The 21,706-nt window shown below is 37.7% G+C and overlaps 1 long non-coding RNA gene across 1 annotated transcript; it reads left to right on the forward strand.

Annotated features, from left to right (window-relative positions):
* The first annotated feature begins 4,770 nt into the window (after positions 1-4,770).
* Positions 4,771-5,045, forward strand: LOC133219323 (uncharacterized). The gene is made up of 2 exons (XR_009727398.1): positions 4,771-4,916; positions 4,948-5,045. It is a non-coding gene; the product is annotated as an uncharacterized LOC133219323 (long non-coding RNA).
* The last annotated feature ends 16,661 nt before the right edge of the window (positions 5,046-21,706 follow it).

A 21,706-nucleotide genomic window follows, 5' to 3' on the forward strand; every position in this document is an offset into this window, starting at 1 on the left:
AGGACAAGAGGGAATGGCTTTAAATTTGAAGAGGTTTAGATTAGATATTAGGAAAAGATTCCTCACTATGAGGCTGATGAGGCAGTGGCACAGGTTGATCAGAGAAGCTATGGCTGCCCCATCCTTGGAAGCATTGAAGGCCAGGTTGAACAGGGCTTTGATCAACTGGGTCTCGTGGAAGGTGTCCCTGCCCATGGCAGGTGTTTAGAAGTAGATGATATTTAAGGTCCTTTCCAACCCAAACCAGGCTGTGATTCTGTGACTGTATGATTTTATGAGTCTATTCTTGTTTCTTCAGAATCTCTTCTACTAACACTCATCTATTCATAGGTATGCCAACAGGTAATTCAAACGTACATCCATCAGTCTGCACAATCCCTCTTCTCAGCTTCCTGCCTCTACCTCAAGATTTGTTTGGGTTTCCTTTTTTTTTTTTTTTGTTTGTTTTATTTTGCTTTTTATTTTCCCCCTAGTGCGCTGATTCTGTGTACTAGGAGCAGCAAGTAGGTTATTTTCATGACCTAGTTTTAAAGGCCCCATTTTTTTCACTGCATTTGCTTCTTTCCTGCAGTCTGCAGCCTACTCAGAATTCCTTTTCCTAAGGAGCCATTATCAACTCTCATAAACCAGCTTTCAGACTTTCAACTCACAGAAGACAAAAGAGAGTGGAAAATCTTCATAGTTCACACTTTCAATTTTGCAGAGCTCTGACACTGAAAGTTATGTATTCAGTTATTGAGACACACCAAAACCAAAGAAAATATGGTGACTATTATGTGAATATATGGTAAATATGGTGAATATATGGTGAGACCTATTGATTGTTTTCTTGATCTGAACAAAGGTTTTGGGTTTGAAATACAGTGAAATATATATTTACACATTTTCATTGCAAAACAGACATAGATTGCTAATGAAATTTAAGGATGCTGTATCAGGTGATAATCTGTCTACCTCATTAAGCTACAGGACCTGAAAAATTAGACTAGAACATTTATTGTCTTTAAAATCTATGCTATGCAATTTTGTACTGAAACAAGCCTCAAAGCAAAAATGACAAGCTAATATAGACAGATAATAATAGCTTCTCTGAATTTTATAGCTGTTGTATTGAAAAACATAGTTTCTAATAAAAACCGGGGAATAGCATGACTTGCTGAACCAGTGGGAAAAAGAAAGTGTGTTTGTGACAGAAAAGGTGTTTCAAAGTGATACACTAGATAAAAGAATATTTGCAATCAAATGTAGAGGAACTTCAAATCTCACAGTGAAAGGGAGAAATGTACATGTCTGCAAATATGATATTCTTTCACCTGTGCATCAGAGGGTTAGTCTTGCCTTAGTGAAGAATTTGTATTTCTGTATCTCTGTATAATAAAAATTGGAAAGATAAATAAATCTATTGTATAAATAGTTGGGGTTTTAGTTTTGGTGTTTGTTGTTTTTTTTTTTTTTGTGGAGGCCAGCAATACATGATTTTATGCAGGGTGCAAGGCAAATTACTTTTTACAGTACGCTATGCTTAAACCCACCTGAGCTGCTTTCCAGAAGTGCCAGCAGTATTGGAATGGCATTAGAATATTCAGTTTAAAGCTGAACTTAGGTTTGAACTCCATCAAACAGAAATTGCCTTGAAAAAAAAAGGAAACAATAGGTTAATACAGGGAAGAGCAAAACAAAACTTTCTGTTAGTTTCTTATCTTTGTGCTACTGCTTTTCAGTTGTAACAAAGGACAGATCTAATTTTCTTTTCTTTATAAAGTATGACTAGAGTTTGGTAAATTTATAACTTCTTCACAGCAATCCAAGTAAGTGAACAAACTTCAGACTTCAAATTAATTACTGGAAGAAAATTGAGTGTGAAATGGCAAGTGTTGCATATAGCCCATCTGCAGTATTTGGGGTTAAAACCAGGGACTCACTGCAGCTTAGACTAAGCACTGCTACTAAGAAATCTGTATTCAAATGAAACATCATGAGTGCAGTATCTGACTCTTTGTATATCTTCAGAATACCTTAGTGTTTTCTTTGGTGTTCAGCTCCTTTCGGAACAATACAGCTCCAAGATCAATAATTATTCTTCAGATATCAGTAATGGTTAACCTTTAATATATGGACTGTAAGTCCTTGGCCAAGATTTGAAATTAAAATCTTTCAGAGTTGGAAAAGAAAAAGGGCTTTATTTACCTTCTACTAGAGTGATCCTTTTGTTTGGGTTTTTTTCTTTATTTTTATTACAATAATAATATGGTTCAGATATCAAAACTTGTTTTAACTGACTGTGTTCAGAATGAGCAAATCCACTTATAGCCTTGAGTGATACATAAAGTAATTGTGGAAGGTATCTCTTATAAATTAATTCTATTTGAATTTTATTTTAACTTATAAATTAGTATAAATTAGAACAGGAGAACTCTGCAGCTGACCATGTTCTCTGCTTCAGTGAAATAGGGTGAATCCTTTCAGAGCGGCACTCTGATGTGACATGTAATCCAGCTCCCTCAACAGTCCTTCACCCCAAAATAGTACCTGCAGAACTCCCCTTCATGGAACAGGTACTTCATGGTGTTTGTGGCAGAAAAGGATGAAATAAAGAAATTTAATATTCTTGTTGACTTAAGGTGGTACCAGGAACAGCCCTTTGTGTGTGTGAACAGTAACAAAAAAATCCTCTGCTGAAGAAGACTCATCAATGCGCAAATTTAGTGTCTCTGAAAGCAGCCACATACACATATTGCCCAACCATGATGACATAAGAAATCTGTGCAAGTATTATAGGGTGCATAGAGGAAGTGATCAGGCCAATATTTCACTCTTTGTTTCTATAGCACAGACAAAAGGAGAACATTGCATCCCAGTGGAGTCCTTGAAAAATAGCTAAAGAAAAATTATAATAAACACATTTATGTACTACAGGATTCAGGTTTCTTTGTTTTGCTTCCTGTAAAACCTTCATGGTAGGTTTCTGCCCAAGGCTGGCTAGAGGGCATAAGCATTTAAGCTTAAGCGCAATTGCTTAAAAATTACTGCAGGGAGACAAGATCATGTCTGAGCTCTGAATGATAAGAGGTTCTTGCATACAGGCTTGTATCTCAAGGTCATTGGTCCTCATTTAAACAGTAAAGCTGAATTATTTTGAACAAAAACTTTGATTTTCTGTCCTGTGCTTGGTGAATGCCAGTGGCATTCTGACTGGGGGGAAAAAATCTGAGTGATTTTACAACTGGAAGACTATTCCAGTTAAAAATTGGGCATGTCATTTCAAAGCAAAGGAGGGTTTACAACAGCATATTAATTATTTGGATTTTTTGACTTTCTAGTTGCGAAAGTTTTCTGTCAGAAGTATGGGGAAAGCATCCTTGATTTCAATCTTATTCACTTTAACTCTTGCCCATTTGCAGTCATTAAAATTTTTGTCTAGAACATCCAGACAAACTTTTAATCTGGGCCCTAGTATCCACTTTTTATAATATATATATGATAAATGATCAGTGCTATGTCTTTCCTATCTTAACCCTCGGTTGTCTTATATACACTTTGTTTCTTCTCTCAGTATGTCACAGCTGCAAAGATGGTGTACCTTATTAAGATCTGTGTTTAGCTTCACATATAGATAATATGCAGATGCCAGAACCACTAGACATAACTGCATTTGTTAATGCTTTTTGTACAGAAATATATACATAGCTGTGAAGTACTGTATTTTTTTCCAGCTGATATCAACTGCCATATGTTCAATGCTACATTTGCTTTATGACTAAATAAAGCCACTTTTAAATTTAGGAGGAAAAACAAATAAATAATGCAAAAAATCGAACAAAGGTGAAGCAAACTTTCTTAACCACTATTGTCCCTTATAAATCTAATAAAAAGCAATTGTAGATAGTAGAACTGGACTACTTCCTCTTAGAAGTTAGGGGTAATTGTTTTTTGCATTGACATCAATGTAAGAAATAAGGTGCCTGAACTAGGTGAATTACTTGATCTTCAAAGGTAGTTTTACATTTATAAGCTCACTGTTAAAAAACTTTTTCCATTTAAAAATATAATAATCACTAATAAGATTATAACTATATCTCTGTATTAACTCATGTACTTGCCATTTTGAGTTCCTCATTATGGTTATGTGAAAGGTTTTGGATATTGAGGTATCTACATTTCCATTAATTTTATGTGAGGGAGATATATATCAAAGAATCGTAGACTGGTTAGGGTTGGAAAGGACCTTAAAGGTAATCTAGTTCCAATCTCTCTGCCATGGACAGGGACATCTTCCACTAGACCCAGTTGATCAAAGCCTGGTTCAACCTGGCCTTGAACACTTCCCCCTAAACAGGGGAAGTTTGGATATACAGAGGAAATTCTTTACTGTGAGGATGGTGAGGGACTGGAAGGGGTTACCCAGGGAGGTTGTGAATGCACCATCCCTGGCAGTGTTCAAGGCCAGGTTGGATGAAGCCTTGGGTGAGATGGTTTAGTGTGAGGTGACCCTGCCCATGGTAGGGGGTTTGGAACTAGATGGTCTTAAGGTCCTTTCCAAACCTAACTCTTCTGTGCTTCTATATGCATAACATAGCATAGCTTTCTGTTGTATTCTGTTCTGTTCCATTCCGGTCTCTTCTGTTCCATTCCATTCCATTTTATCCCGTTCCATTCCCTGCTCTCACAATGAGTTGTACAAGGAGGAGATCCTTACTTATCTGAAATGTCAAGGGAATTTCAGGACCAAAAGCACTTTCAAAGACACAAATCAGAACAGTTACAGGTAGAGTATTTTATTTATTTCTAAATGAAGTTATTTGATTTAGTTTAGCTTAGTTAATTTTTGTCTGTTTTAGTTTAGAGCCTTCAGTTTAGCTGGAAAAAACATCCCTTGCAGCCTGACAAAGGAAAGGCAGGGCAGGAGCGGTGCCGTGGTAGTGGGAGAGCAGTGCAAGAAGAACCCAGCCAGAAAGGGCCAGGGAAGAGCTGACAAGGGGTGGTGCTCAATGCTACAGAGGACAGCAGCAAGTCCCGGGGCCACGCTGGGGCCACCCTGAGAGTGCTGAAGGCTGCCTCCCCCCGGATGCAGGGCAAGAGGGCCACCTGCGTGGAGCACGAGCCACTGCCTTTGGGACTCCATGACCCAAAGGAGCCCCATGAAGGGGCTGTGGTAGGCTGCAGAGGAAGGCAAAAAACCCCAGGGACACTTGCTAGTGCAGTCTGGGGGGGAAAAAGCCCTTCCCCCCCCCAGCTGCAGGACACGAGGGGTCACCTTCGTGGAGCATGAGCACCAGGCCATAACGCAGCCAGAATGGACCAGAGGAGCTCTGACAAGTGGTCATGCTCAGTGCTCAGAGGAAGGCAAAAAACCCCCGGGGACCGGTGCCAATCTGCCCCTGGGGGAAAATTCCTTCTTGACCCCAGTGCTGGCGATCAGCTACTCCCTGAGCATGTGAGCAAGACTTGCTCCTGGTCCACACGCTGGTTACCCCTCTAAGGGGACACTGGCACTGCCTTTTCTGCTTCCACCCGGAGCCATTTCAGGGGCTTCCAATAAGAGCAAAATGCCATTGGCCTGGTGAATCCTTGGAGCAAGAATTCTTCCTGTGCTTGGCAGTGGGAGCTCGAGAGCACTGGGAGAGGGCACGGAACCATCTGTGAATCCTTTTTCTTCTGGCTACTGCCACTCTCTCCCTGGGCGATGAGAACAATGAGCTTCCCGATGACTGAGGCAGGAGCCCTCAATGATGCTTTGAGTGTGGCCCCTCCAGGAGCTGGAACTGCAGCACAGAACCTCCCTCAGCTTTGTGCAGCTCCAGGTGTTCCCTCCTTCAGCACCCCGACAGGCAATTCCCCAGTGCCCAGCAGATGAGGAGGGTGGGTGCCCCGGCAGCTGGAGAAGGATTTCCATCCATCCATCCAAGGAGATTTGAGCGTGGCCCCTCCAGGAGCTGGAACTGCAGCACAGAACCTCCTGCAGCTTCGTGTAGCTTCAAGTGTTCCCCCCACCAGCCCCCTCCCCCCTCCCAGTCATTCTCCCGGTGCCCCAAGCACTTCCCCTCGGATGCCCTCAGGCTGCCAGCCCTGTCCTGGTGGCAGTGCCGAGCACTCAGGCAGTGGGACAGGGGGCGACGCTGCCTTCTACAGCCCCAGAGCACTGTGATGCTGCGTTGCCGGGTGCTGGCACTGTGACAAAGGGGTGACAGGGAGCCTACAGCCCTGCCCACCGCAGCCCTGCTGCTGCTGCCCCTTCACCCAGCATCCTTTAGAGAAAAGCCTTTGGGCTGCTGACCCTGAGGCAGTGCCTGTGCCCAGGAAGCCCAGGGGGATGTCCCTGCCCGTGGTAGCAAATTATTCTATGATTGTATGATTCTAACTAAGCACATAGACATAATTTTGGTAGATGAATGTTTACATGACAAAGAAGTATTTGTTTTGGAAATGCATTTCTATATGTTTAAGTATTAAAAGTAATCACAGTTCAGTTTCTCTTTTAGCAGGAACATATATTTCTTAAACAACAAAACGAAATTTTATATATATTTATATATATAAATTTATATTTATACATATTTATATATATATCTTTATATATATTTCTTTTTTTCCTAAATAATGGGCTGGGAAATAAAATGAGAAAAAACCCAACAGCCTTCAGTATATTTAGAAGACAGTTATTAATCCTTTAATCACATACCCTGATAACAATTTTATTGATAACATTAAGTCATGAATAAGGGTAGTTTCTTTTAAAATGTTTCAGGGTTAGGGATATGTGTATGACTTTCCATACCACAGAATATTTTAATTTCAGTCTTAAAATACTTGTATCCAGAACTGATTCATAATAATTTTTAGATAGCTACAGAATTCCTGTATTATTTAGTCTTAATAGGTTACTTAAATGACCCCATATTACTTAAATACCTTATTCTATATCAATAAGTTCAGTATATAGAAAAAATAACTTGATTCAAAGCTGGGGAACATAATCATTTCTAGATTCTGCATTCAGTAAAAAAGACACAATGCTGCATGTGGACACATAATTAATTTTATATTTTCCACATTTCCTCTGGATTTTTGTCAAATCCAAAACTGCAAACTCAAAAATGCTGATGGCCTTCGACAAATTTGACTCAGGTCATACCTGAATCCAAAAGACTCCAACATCAAATGTATCCTGGTTTACTGGTATAAACCAGGTAAGCATATGAAAATTGCAGTTTGTTGCCAGATCTTATTTTATTTCATGATTCCCTGTGTTGTAATGTGCAGGGCACAATCTAGCACCATAAGCTAAATAGTATAATTTACAAACCCTGAATTTAACAATGGAACAAAGAAAAATTAAATCAAGGATAAATCTCCACAAAGTCTTAACAAAATTTATTTTGACCCTGGGAAAGGATGTACTAGGAACAAAGTTACATGTAATTTGTACAAAACTTTGTAAAGCTTTAGAGTCTTCTTGAGAGCAGAGAACACAGCTACCCAGACTGAGCCAAATGAGATTATTTCTTGAAATTCTTTTATTATTTCAATTACTTTTGTACCCCCCAAAGCTAACAAGGAATTTACTTTTGGTTTAGCACAAGGAGCTTACATGCACATGCTTCCTGGTGGAAAAACTCACTGTAGCCTCCAAAAAATAAATAAAGCATACTCTAATCGAGAAAAAGTGGTGCCAGAAGTTACTTGACTTCTTTGTTAAATATGGTTCCTTAAGAAATTACTTTGAAAAGGCTATGGGGAATTATGGGGGATGGAACAGGTGATAAAGAAAGAGATAAAGACAGTTTTATAAAGAACATCTGAAAGAACTGGGAAAAAAATAAACTGAACTATCATAGAAAATATTGCAAAAAATCTAATCCTCTGTTAGATTGCCAAAGACAATATATTATTGTGTCTATTTATTCTAAAATAGATTAAAGTTCATTCTATGTCCTTGATCAAAACTTGTGTAACAACATACATATTTCTGTTTGTTGAAATTGACTTTTCCCAAAGTCTTGATTTATTGACAAGTGTAATAGCACTCACAATATCAGCTTCAAAATTTTTTTGCTTTTTTTTCGTGCAAAAGCCTGAAAGTTTTTCTGAAACTTGAAGGATGACTTTACCTCTTTGATAATGAGGCTATTATTAATTTCTCCTGCTCACCCCAGTGAGAGATTAAGAATGCAATATGAGCCACCTACTGTTTACACCATCTTCTAAGAAGATGGTCAGGATAGGAATACCATTAGTGGTTCCATGTATATATTGGTGAGCTGCATGATACAGATTGTCTTATTCCTCCTGGTCTGATAGTTTCACTAATATGGATCATTGAGCATTGGAAATGTATACTTCAAGAGGTTAAATTGCAGTATCAGCTTTACTGGCAGATACAGCAGTAAACCACAAAAGAGGTGGAATGGCTGTAATGTTTGTGAAATTATTACAAATACATCTACAGCATTTTTTCCACTGCAGTGAATTTGAAAGTATGAAACATATTTAGTCTCAAGATATTAGCTGCTACAAATGCGCAGAATACCATGATCCATATATAGTTAGCAAATAGAGAAGGTGAGAAAAATATTCAGTGGTGTGTATTTAAGAACAATTTATTGTAAATTGCTGGAGAACGAAGAAATTACTTGTTTTTCCAAAATGTGGGATTATATCTGAATTAATATGAAATCAGATGATAACAATCTGATATAACAACCTGATCTTAATGTCCTAGCTATTCTATGATTCTATGATATATATATATATATGAGATAGTTCTAAAACTCTGCTCATGTGGCAGTTAATGTCTATGGAGCCGTCTGGCCCTAACACCTAATGCAATGGCTTTACTGTTGACCTCCAGTGGAGCTATTTGCTAAATTATATTCATCAGCTTGTTCTATGCCCTTGAAATATACAGTCTCTCCTGTGTATCATGATTTAAGATTGATTTTTGTGCTACTAAGAAAGCCAGTGTGGTAGATGAGGAGAACCTGGAATGTACCCCTAAATGACCCATCCAATTTGTGAAACTCTTCCTTGAAGGCCAAAGTGCATTTTTCAGTAAAAGATACCCATTGGCCTTGGATTTAATTTTTCTTTTTCTTTTTAATCTGGCTTTTTTCTAACTTGTCCCCCAAAAATGAAGAGAGAAGAAAAAAAGTATATGCTTTTTTTTTCAAGTGAAACTGACGTCTAAATGAAGAAATATTGTAGAGAAAAAATGCAATCATCTGGGTGGTAGTTCTTTATCAGAAATTGAAGCTAGATCAAGGTAATGCAGCTTCCCGCAGATGTAAATATTTTCTGAACTTGAAAATTACATCAAGAAAGATTTATTTCACTTTTTCTATACCTCATTAATTGGAAAAAAAAAAACGCTGGTTGTATAATAAATATTTGGAGTTCCCTAAATCATGAACACTCTGTTCTTAAGCAAAAGACATGGCAGTAGCTGATTCTTGAATTCTAACAGCCTTAACAGTAAATGAAAGGCACCTTTTGCTATATAGAAGCCTTGATTTTTTTCTAATAATATTTTCAGTAGAACCTAGACAGTGCTTACATGGACTTTGTGCAGAAAGCAATCTCAATTTCTAATGTAGTAATGCCATAGAACTTTGTGCAGAAAGCAATCCCATTAATTTCTAGTGTAGCAATGCTATAGTGGTAAGAAGTTATTTACAAGCCTCTGAAGTTCAACAGCATGTTGCCAGCAAAACCAGGGTCTTTTTGGTGTTGCCCAGTCTTAGGACCAGAGGCAGCAGGTGCAAGCAAACACAGGAGGTGCTGTCTGACCATAAGGAAATGCTTTTACTGTGTGAGTGACTGAACACTGGCACAGGTATCCTTGGAGATATTCAAAAGACATGGTCCTGTACATGAATGGGTCCTGAATGGGCTGTATGTGTTCCTGCTCAAGTGAGTTGGACAAGATGAGTTCTAGAGGTCCCTCAGCCACTCTGTGATTCTTCAAAGCAATCTGACCTGTTTTAGGTGGCTGTTAGATGATATGGCCAAAGGCAGGGGGTTTGGAACCTAGTTCCAAGGTCATCTAATGATCTTAAGGTCCTTTCCAACCCTAACTATTCTATGATTCTATGATTCTACCTTAAGGTCCTTTCCAACTCTAACCATTCTATGATTATATGATTCTGGGAACATGCTTTTCTGGAATGGACAATTAGATACCACACAGCACTGAAAATATCACTAGCTGACTATGCTTATGTAGCTGATTTTTGCCATTTACATCAGATTATCTTAATTGTTCTCTGTAGACTAAATTTTCTAGTCATTGGCCTAGACTTTTAGAATGAGTTTATAGTGTTACAAAGACATTTTTCTGTACATAAGCACAATTATTTTTCAAAATGGAGCTGCAAAATATTTTGCACTTAAAGGCTTTTTCCTAGGATTTTTGAAGTTTGTTTCCAATATATTTGACTGAAAAGATTATAAAATTTGGAAAGTAATCAAAAAGATTTCATTCAACAATGAAATAACAAGAACAAAAAACCAAATCAGTCTTTCTTTTTTTATCTTAGTGGTTATTTTTTTATTATTTATTAATAATAATTTATTAAAGAAGAAGAAGACTATTTTGGGGTTGTTATTAGTGACCCATAATTTTCAGTACGGAATGAAAGAATAATTGATAGTTCAAGACCAAAAATATAAATTGCAATATTCATTTTCATATGCTGTACTGCTTTAGTGTCTGTGAAACAAGCAAAATGTCAACTACAGTATGCTTAGCACACAGTATTAAATAATACTTTTCTTAATAGAATTACAAGACAGGTCGAGCATAAGTGAACTAGATATAACACTGAAACACAGTAAACTGATTTTAAACCTGCATTTCTAAAGTTATTTACCAGGGCTTTATCTGAAGTAGGGAAAAAAAAAAAATTCCAACATTTGAACTAAACAACATAATTTGGAAATTCAATCTACTTTTAATATAGATTAAAAAAATGTATTCTTAACTCATCTGAACAATTGAAAATAAAAAGGTTAAAACCTGCTCAAATTTAATGAAAAAACGTTTGTTGCTGTCAGTTGGTTGCAGTCATTGTTAAAGAAAATGAAGACAGAATGTGAAGAAACTGTGTGCATCACAGTGTAACTATAGATGGAGTTCATAAAAAATGAAAAATCATTATAGTCTTGCAATGTCTTTGCATACACATACTTAGGATGCCATCACTGAGATTCTGTCATTTGATGAAAGTGATTTATCTTTCAATAGGCATAAAGCTAGTATTTTTCTTTGCAAAATCAAGGTTAAAATGATTAATGAAAAAGCTTGGTACAGTCATACCACAAACTGTGTAGGGGTTGGCACATTGCATATATTGCATATATCAGATAATGGATTTGTGGCTATTTAATTATTACCCATGCAAAAATATGTGTAGTTATAACTGATACATTCAACTACATATAACCCCTTCTAATAACTTTAACAGATTTGCATGTTTTCCCAAAAAATTGATATTAGGCTTTTGCCTAAAAAGCTGGAATATAACTTTATTAGTAACTGAGTGAAGACTAATTAATAATTGGTGAAATAAGAACTCAGTAGGGATTTTCACCTAGAGTGCAAAGCATTTTATTTAAGCTTAGAAGGGGTAGAAGCTTGTAGTTCATTCTGAAGTACAATAAATGCTTGACTTGTGGCCTAGTTTTCTGATAAAGCTTTTTTATGTTTGAATGATAGGCAATAAGAGGAATGTCTGCTGTGACTAGGTGATAGAATTACATTTCAAAGGAAACAAAATGAATCAAAATTACTATAAATTATAATGTGTTTGCTGTGGGTATTTTATTTAAATAGAAATTGATGTTTTTGGACATTAAAACACCTACACCAAGCAATCAAATATTATCTTTCCTTACATCTTTCTGCCATCACTGATGAGGACAGTGCAGGAAAAATATGCATAATGCAGCAGCTTTTTTATTTGCTTCTTCATTACTTGAGTATGGCTTAAAAATACAATTGAGAACAGAATATAGCCCAGGTTTGTTTGTTTGCTTGTTTGCTTGCTTGAAATAATTCCGATAAGAAGTGCATATACTCTTATTATGCCATTCTAAAACAAGCATAGATTGAATAATATCCCTTATATTGACTAAAATAAGTGAAATGTTTGAGAGGGAGGGAAAGGAACAGGTGGAAAACAAGCACAGTGAGTGTTTACCACAGGAATTACATACATCTTCTCTTCATAGAAGAGAAGGTGTAGATAGGTATAGATACACAAGCAAGAGACAGAGCTAGGTAAAATAAACGAATTTGGGTGAAAAAACATGCCAGTGCATAGGCATTGAGATTGTATCACAGCATGAGTTGACTGAGCTGGTCTCTGTAATGACTCTTTCTTTAGAAGGTGGGTAACACAGGCTTTGGAGACCCCTATGTGTAGATAGAGAAACTCTAGAAAGATCTTTCAGATGAAAAGTATCAGAGGGTTTGTATGTGTGATAACATAGTCTTTGTCAGAGGTCACAGAGTAAAGCACAGAATATTTTATTTTCCATTTTATATATGTATAGGGAGGTTAGAAAATACAGATTAAAGACTATTCTGTCTGAGTAGTAGACTGTAAGCGGATTCTAGTGTAGAAGGTCCCTTTTTGATGAGAGTTTGCCTTAATGAGAATTTTGATGAGAATTTGCCTTGAAGTGAGCCTGAAATTGCACATCAGAGCATCACCTAGGTTGCTCCACTTGCAGTGAGGATGCAAGATCTCCCAGCATTTAGCCATCTATGAATCAATGATATACACCCAACAACTGCTTTGAGTCTTGCTACTGGTAAAGACACAGTGTGGATATGTTGCTTGTTTTTTAGTGGTTTTTTTTTTTTTTTTTAACATCAGTTGTGCCTCATGGGAAAGTGTTTGTACAAGTTTCCTTAGAGAAAGGAAAGAAACTTAGAGAAAATATAGTTAACCAGCTATAAGACTCAAACTGATCTGGTTCTTGAAGGCTGCAGAGGACAGAAAAAAAGGTAACCTTTTGCTAATCTTTGATCATGGGGAAAAAAATTAGCTTCGTTGATGGCAGTTCACTTAAAAGGAGAAAAAAACAACCTTACTAAAATTTACCACGACTCTTTTGGCTGTAGAGGTTTCTGAACTAGAACAAATTCCATCAAGATTCATATAGCAGAATCATGGATTTTAGTATAAGCAGATTTCACACCTCAAGCTGTGGGGCCTCCTTCTTCCCAATCCCTTGTGTAAATTCTCAGCTGGTTATAGATGCTAAGTCTGCATGGTTGGCTCTTAGGTGTCTGCAAATCATGTAGGTGGCAACCCAGAACTACCTCTGGAACCCTTCATTACTTCTTCTCCTTTCATAAGCATATATAACTTGTAGAAGAGGGTTTGACAGAACACAGCAGTTACAATCCTTTTTGTCTGGACTGTCAGCTGGAGGGTAGAAGAGGTTAGAGCTTTTGGTCTCAGATGTTCCATTGTAAGAAATTGGCTCTGGCTAGGACAGTTGTCATGACTATGAGGTTTTCTGTAGATTTTTTCTTCTTAAAAACAACAAACAAACAAACAAAGAACAACAACAACAAAACCACAAGAAAACCAAACCAAAACTTCTGCTCTTCTGTATGACCATGTCTTTTTTCTTAAATCATCTGAATAAAATGCCCAAAGGGTACCAAGAACAGAATGTAAGGTTCACTGTAATCATTGACCTTAAACTAACTCTTCCTCTTTTACCTTGCAGAACAAGAAGGGCATATGTACCTGTAGCTTGTTGAATAGGCTCTCTTCTGGGAAATGGAGTAAGTCAGCTCAAAACCCACAAAGCCAAGGAGTCAACTGATTCCAAATCCCATGCTTTGAAGGTGATTTCTTTGAGTTGTTATATATTACCTTACAGCAAGCCACCAGTGTATTACTGAAATGAAAAATTGGACAGTTTTGCATTTCTAAAAGCAATAATTCAAGTCACAGAAAAAAAGATTCTGGTCTGTGAATCAACTACATCAATTCCCAGTTCTGAACTCCGGGCTCCTTGCTTAATATTTTTTAAACTTTATACACCTAAGTGAAAAAAACTCTCAATTTATTTTCAGAACTCAGACTTTGGTGGTACTGTTAATGCATGATATTTAATGTCTCATTTTGGATATTAACTGTAGTTATCAATGAGACTTAAAAGCAGCTAAAGAATATTAAAAAGTACTGAAAAACAAAGCTTCAGATTGGAGGCAATATAGAGAATCTGGGATCAGATTTAAATAAAATTTTTCTTTTCATCCTTAACAGATAAAAAGAGCCAAACATATATTTTAACATGACAACTGATGCTAATTAAAAAAAAAAAGTAAATAGCAATAACCATTGCAGTTATATAAAGTGCAAAATATAAATATGTATATAATATATATAAATATATAAAAGTCAAACCAATCAAAACACAAACAAACAAACAAAACCAAACATAAAACAAAAAAAAACACAAAAAACCAAAATACTGCAGAAAGCTGAAAGCATACTATTTATGAAATGGTAAACCACTGTAGCTAAGGCAGAAAAGATGTAACTGACATGTTGAAATAATGCAAGAAAACTGTAGAACCATTAGGAGAGACACATATGTAGTGAAAGTAATCTTTTTTCATATGTGTAAAGAACTGCCCTAATGATTTTGATCATGGAAAACTGAAATTGCAATGAGACGCACTGGAAGAATTTTGATAACCTAAAGTTCTTAATTCTTCACTGCCAGGAATCAGGGTTTATGTCACTCTTTTCCCCTATCCTTTCCTTTCTAAAAGATGAGAAGAAACATGATGTATCTGAATGCATTTAATTCTGTCTGTAGCTGACACAATTCTTTACTATTTTCTATGTCACGTCTTCTATTATGTATTACATGGTGCTTTGCTTTCACACCTCTGAGAGCCTTTGTCACCTAATAGCAGGTATAGCAAGACTGCAGAAAGCATTCCCAATTTAACTGCTCAGATTGATACCACTGAAGATGATATTGACAAGTTTTGCAGCTCTTTCCTCTACTGAATGGTGTAATTAAAGCTATTATGGTTCATCAGGACTGTTATGAAATACACATGCACTTTATGTGGAGTGTGGACCATGTTTTATTATGGATTTACTGGAGAAGAATAATAATTTAACTATAGTTCACTATACATCTGTAAGCATGGAGAAATAACTGAAGATGACCATGCACAACATTATGTTCTATTCAGTGTGAAAATCCTGTTTGCAGTTCTGGAAACTGGTTTAACTTACAGCACACCAAGTACTGTGGTAATCTACAGTTGCTCACAGCAGTCAGTATAAATGACAAGTGCTGGAAGCAGAGATTAACGGGATTGTAGTGTGATTCCTGAGCTGCAAGAAGACTGCAAAGGGGGATAAGACAGCCAGAAGTTAGCAAACATTTTCCTGTGAAACAAGACTGTGAAATCTAGTACTGGTTTGTGTAGAAAGTTGGGATATGTTTAAATCCATAGTTGCTTTGAGAAGAATTGTAAATGCAAATTATATTTATTTCTTTGTTATTCAAAGCATGTCAGTTGCACTGGTTACATAGAAACAAAAACTGGTTTGTATATCATACTGGATCATAAATGGATCCCTCATTTGCTCAAAAAAAGCTTTTGGACACACTGTTGGCAGATCTGTGTGCAAGAGACTGTTGATCTAACCTGAGTTGGCATTTTCTGTGTTGTTATGAGTGTCTTTAACAACAGCTTTTCATTATCTTGTGGTTCTATTTCAGTAAATCTGTACAGTATGGTGAACCTACTGTGATTTCTGCAGGGTTTCATCACAAACAGGTCTGGAGGAAAGCTCAAGAAGACTCATTTAGCAAGGCTCATCTTGAACGTGGCCCTTGTGGAGCTTTCATTTGTTCTCCTGCCATCTCTCTGCCATTTCTTGTGTCTGAATGACCAAGAGCTCCTGAATCTAAAGGCACAAGGGAGGCAGCAGAGACAGAGATGGGACACAGGAGTGCTGCTCTCATGGAAATGAGCTGGGGGATGGAAGGAAAATGGAGGAAGACATCAGAGAGGACAGAGGAAGAAGAAAGGAGGGAAGTTGGAATGAACAGCTAAAATTAGAATCTACATACTTTCTACACCTACAGTTCTTCCTGGGTTTCTGCTGCCTCTGATTTGAAGAGCAATCTGGTTCATCTTATGCAGTGCCAGTTTCATTCTTTGTATTGAACCATACTGAACTGTAAAGATCAGAAGAGGTCAATGCGTTCATCCCCAAGTCTCAAGATAGAGATTAATATGCCTACACTTTACATTGCTGTGTTGGGCTAACCTGGCTGGCTCTCAAGTGCCCACCAAGCTGTTCTCTGATTCTTCCTCCTCAGCAGGACAGGGAGAAAATATATGATGAAAAAACTTGTGGTTCAGGATAAGGGCAGAGAGGTCACTCACTGATTACTGTCACAGGAAAAACAGTTGACTTTGGGAACATTAAGTAAGATAGCAAGAAAAAAACAACCCAAAGCTAAAACCAGTTTCCCCGTGCCTTGCCAAGCTCACCTTCACTCCTTTATTCCCAGCTCACCTACCTCTTACCCTAAAGGCTGCACACAGAATCAACTAGGTTGGAAATGGACAATGGTGAACAGTGGTTGTAGTCAGTTCAAAAACTTTGCCACTGCCTCTCCTTCCTTCTCACCCCCTTCCCCAGCTCCAGTGTGGGGTCCCTCCCACAATACAGTTCTTCAGGAATGGACTGCTCCAGCATGGGTGGTCCCCCAGGAGCCACAGGTCCTGCCAGGAGCCTGGTCCACTGTGGGCTCCTCTCCATGGGCTGCAGCTTCCTCCAGGACACATTCATGTGCTCTGGCATGTGGTCCTCCACAGGCTGCAGCATGGATATCTGCATCATCGTGTTTCTCCAAGAGCTGCACTGGGGGTTTTTATTTCATCATGGTCTTCCCCCTAGGCTGCAGGGGAATATCTGCTATCGTGCCTGGAGCACACCCCCCACACACACCCCCCCTTCTTCACAGACCTTTTTTTCTGCATTGCTGTTTCTCTCACATTTTCTTCCCCTTCTGCTACACAGCTGCTATGCAATGTTTTTTACCCTTTCTTAAATAAGTTATCAGAGACATGCCACTAGCATCACTAATGGGCTCAGATTTGAACAGTAGCAGGTCCATTTTGGAGCCAGCTGAAACTGGTTGTGTCCAACACAGGAGCAGATTCCTGGTCTACTCCCCTGCAGCTCCCCCCCTACCAAACCTTGCCATGTAAACCCAATACAATTAGTCATTAGTGCTCTGCCTAAGCCTAGTTCTCTTTAATTTCCAAGGAAAAGTTAAATGATTTGTGAAATGAACTAAAACAAAAAGAATGAAAGCAAGACTTCCTTTCTAATGACAGAAAGCTTGCTTTAAAAAATTGTTTGTACCACTTCCAGATGTGACTCCTGCAAGTATCTTCTAGGGTAGTTTGTTTATGTAATTTCTGTCAAGTAGTTTTACAAGTCTGTAGTGGCAAAGCTTCAGCACTTCTTTTCATGGCCACTCTACAGTAAGTGTCACAGTCAGGGAGCTTTTCATGATAAAAAGTCTTTATGAGTCAGGAACAAATAAACCATAATAAAATGACTGCATATCTAATTATATGCCACTTAAATGATTCACAAATGACACACTTGTAATAAAGTTTTTATATTTTCAGATTTTTAATTTACAAGCTTGTCACTTGCAGTTTATTAATTTTGTTTAGATAGGGTGAAAAATTGCTTAAGGTTCCTCTAATTGCCAGTTCTTATTTATCAGTTCTAATTATGCATAATATTTGTATTAAGAATCCCCCCCACAGAGTAACCTGCAGTACAGAATTTCAGAAGGTGCGTGTTGAGCGTAGAGAACCGTGGCAGATTATATATGGTGAATATTAATTTCAAGTGCTGAAAAATGCTTTTTTTTTTTTTAACAGAGATTTCTTAGTGCTGTGTACTCACAGATTGTCACTAAAACAAATGGTACTGGGACTGTGCTACGTACATTCTAGTCATGTGGGATTAGAAAGAAGCTGATAATTAGAGATCTGTTAAATGATTTTGTATCTTGGGAGCTCACTACTCACATTTCTTGCTGAGTAAAGAAACTCCAGACTGCTGGAAAACTGCAGGGGGGCAAAGCTTTTGTGGAAGGCTGTCTGGATAAAGCCCTCCTGGCTGATCAGTTTTATAAAGAAGTGGTGACTGGTTAGTTTTGCAGGGTTCAGCTTACAGGTCATCTTCGTGACAGCCTGTGTCACTTTATTTCATATGCTGTTGTAGTCTTAGACGTAAAACAGTGTTCCTACTCATGTGTGGTATGCTTGGTTGATGCGTTCCATTGGTGTCCTTGGCTAGACTGCTCCGGCAGCAGCTAGTGGTGGAAATGTTGCAGAAGGCATGTGAGGAGGGAGCAAAGAAGGAGACAAATCAGCAATCATTTCCTATTACTGCAAAGGTTTGGGGAAGGACCTTGTTTATCAGTGATTCTTCCTTGAAAATTTGTAGAGGGTGACTGGAGAAAGCTAGCAGAGTCACTCTAATTTGAATAGATTTGAATGCAGACACTGTGGCAATCACAATGAAGTAAGAGAGGCACTAAGGAGTTAACCGATGGTAGTGTTGGGAAGACTATTGGGCTCCTGGCTGGTATATTGGGGAAAGTAATACAAACACTTGCTAGTTTAGGTTTCTCTCAATTGCCGTTTGCCTGGCTCCCCATAAAGTTCTGTTTGCTTAAATTCCTTTAGTCAGAACTAGAAAAACGTAGTTAATCATGGGTGTCCCAGTGGTTTTGTTACTTTACCCAGCTCTTTGGGTGGATAGTTGAGATAATCCACAGACTTTTTGCCCAGCTTTGGTTTCCATTTGAATGCTCTTGGGCCATTATTTTTCTATTTTGCTCTCTTCTGCTGAGACTGACAAAACCAGAGTAACTTTTCTGATGTGGATGCCCTTTCTCATCCCCTGCCACCTCCCACCCCTCCCCACCTCCCATATGCCTCTCTGGCTCACTCCAAGAGCATAAAAGCAAAAAACTATGTGATGGAAATAGTGTTTGCTCACTGATACTCTGAAGTGAATCAGGGCCAGAAGATACTCTGTTGCTGGTCCTGGAAATACTGACTTCTCTACTTAGCTGTTTCACCTTCACTTTACAGGCCTTATTTTTCCACAGCCTTTTCACTTTGAAGATCTCTGTTTAAATTGTCTGTACTTGAATGATCAGCTCTCAGAACATAATGCTGTTCTTAAGCCTTATAAGAAAAGAATTGCAATTTTTCTTTGTTAGAAGGGGCTCTTACCAATAGTGCAACTCAGAGGTGAAATTCCTCTCCTTGAGGGCTATTCCTGAAAGCCCTTTATGTGCAGAACTCTGATCATGTTCCCCGTAATTTTGGTCCATGGAAATTCCACACTGTAATTCCTAAGAGGATTTTTCAAAGAACTAATTTGTATTGATTAAAGATTGGAGAGACATATTATGTTAAAAGGGTAAGTTAAATTTCAAGATTACATATCTGACTTTTAAAATAATATGTTAAAAATTAAATGGAACCCCTACTGTGGTGTCACAGAACCATATCCTGGAATGTGAAAGGATGATGAAACACAGTTCATTATTTTCTTTCAGAAACAGAAACCATTAAATGTTCAGAGGAAGAATTAATGCTAAAACTTGATAAATATTCAGCACAATGATTATTAAAGAAAAAAACTGATTTTTATTTTAGAACTACAGTTATTTTATTTCAAAATAAGAGGTGGGGGCTTTTTTTTGCAAGAGAAGATTAATATAATAATTTCTTTAGATTTAGCAATTTTCTAGAACTTGGTTTTATACCTATGTAAGCTTTTGTTTGCATATTTCTCAACTCTTTAGCAAACTATTTGAGCCAAAAAGTACACAGACCATATTTCAAATATTTGAGTATCCATATACAAACCCAGTGTTTCAGCAGTAATCATGATTTCATGTTTTTAAAAATTCCTAAATCACCAAGTAGGTTGAATCTTAGTGGAAGCGAAACAAACAAAACTTGTACAATATCTGATAAATTATCATATTATAACGTTGACTGGTAAAACAATGAAACTTGTTTTGTATTACAATTACTAAGCCCTATAAGCAGTAGATTTATCAGGTAGTGTCACAGTTTGGTGTTTGTGACTGCTGAATCTGTAGTCTTCTCATAATCTTCATCTGGTTTTGGTAAGACTATGGTTAGAGAAGAGAGATTTGTTTCTGAAGATAGCTGTAATAGATACAGTGCTGCAAATATTTAATCTGTGCTTAAAAATAATAGCCATATGCTGTGTGACATTAAATTGAGCCTGAGCCCGAGCCCAAGTTGCTTAGTAGCAGCATTCTTACCTCATTTAATCGATATATTTTACTAACAGCAACCTAGATAAAAAACTGATTTTCTACCGTTAGCTGACATGTCTGAATACCACCACCAGTGGGCAGTAATGATCCTTTTAGTCTCGTTTTTGAGGCTAGCTATATCCGTGAGAGAAAGAGAAGCAATGGGTATTTTTATCGAGTCTGAGAACTGGTCCTGTTTTATTAATTCTTGGCTAAAATGAGTATTTTAATTTTCTTTCTACTGCCTGTGTAGAACACGACTCTAATGTCCAGCATTAGATGCCTGTGTAACATTAAATATAATCAATTATTTATAAACTCATCTTTCCTCTCTTTCTCTTCTTCCCATCTGAACTTTGAGCATTTTCATTGCTAATGCAGAAGCATTTTGTAGTGCTGGATATGTGACAAGACTTGCACCCAATACAATTAGCTAAGCACTTTAAACAAAGATAACAGCAGGAAGAGAGAGCAGAGGAGGAAAGAGGAAAGCTACATAGAGAAATTATGTCAGAAAGATGGTACTTTTGATCAACCTTGCGTCTACTCAGTGACTTTATACTAGAGCTTATAGCTATAGGTACAATTTAATCTCTCAACCCTGTAGCTTACGTGACCAAGTGTGCTGCTTGATGAACTGTTCTACCACCTTTGAGGTTTTGCTCCCTTGGACCTCAGCTAAAGGCTCTCATGCCATCTAAAATGTATTTTAATATTTGCAAATGCATCATAGCCTCTTACAACTTTTTTCTGAGTTCTGCTCAAGGGCCAGCTTAAATAAGATCTCTTCTTATACAAGCAGCTGTGAATACACTGACAGGAACAAACCCCAACTAGCTCTGTGCAAACAGAGGGAGAACTACTTTTGACTTTCCAAAATAGGTAGTAACAATGATGAAACTGTTGTATAAGTATGAACATGGACCTTATAGCAGCTGCTGGCAAAGCATTTCCAGCAAAAGTGTTATGGGAAGGGAGGAATGCTGTGCAACCAACAAGTTTTTGACATCACCTGCAGGACAAGTGTGCTACTGAGGCATGCAGCAAGTTAATTGTCAGGTTATTGCAGTTACTCTTCCATAGGCATGAATTTTCAAGGTTTTTATTATATCTAATAATATTTCCCTAGGGGACCTTACGGTAGTAGCATCCTGTATGAGACTGAAGTGTTTGTGGTAATGAAGGATCACACAATAATATGAGTTAATATTAAAAGGTTTTGTTTCTCCTGCTTAGAAACAAGATCAGATGGCCTCTACAGTCCAGTGTGGGTCCCAGAACAGTTATATATTCTATATGATCCTGAATTCTC

This window comes from Neopsephotus bourkii, unplaced genomic scaffold, assembly GCF_033783945.1.
Source record: "Neopsephotus bourkii isolate Nb327-2 ecotype Australia unplaced genomic scaffold, CSIRO-AGI_Nbou_v1 NB_1346, whole genome shotgun sequence".
In the NCBI taxonomy this organism is placed as follows: Eukaryota; Metazoa; Chordata; class Aves; order Psittaciformes; family Psittacidae; genus Neopsephotus; species Neopsephotus bourkii.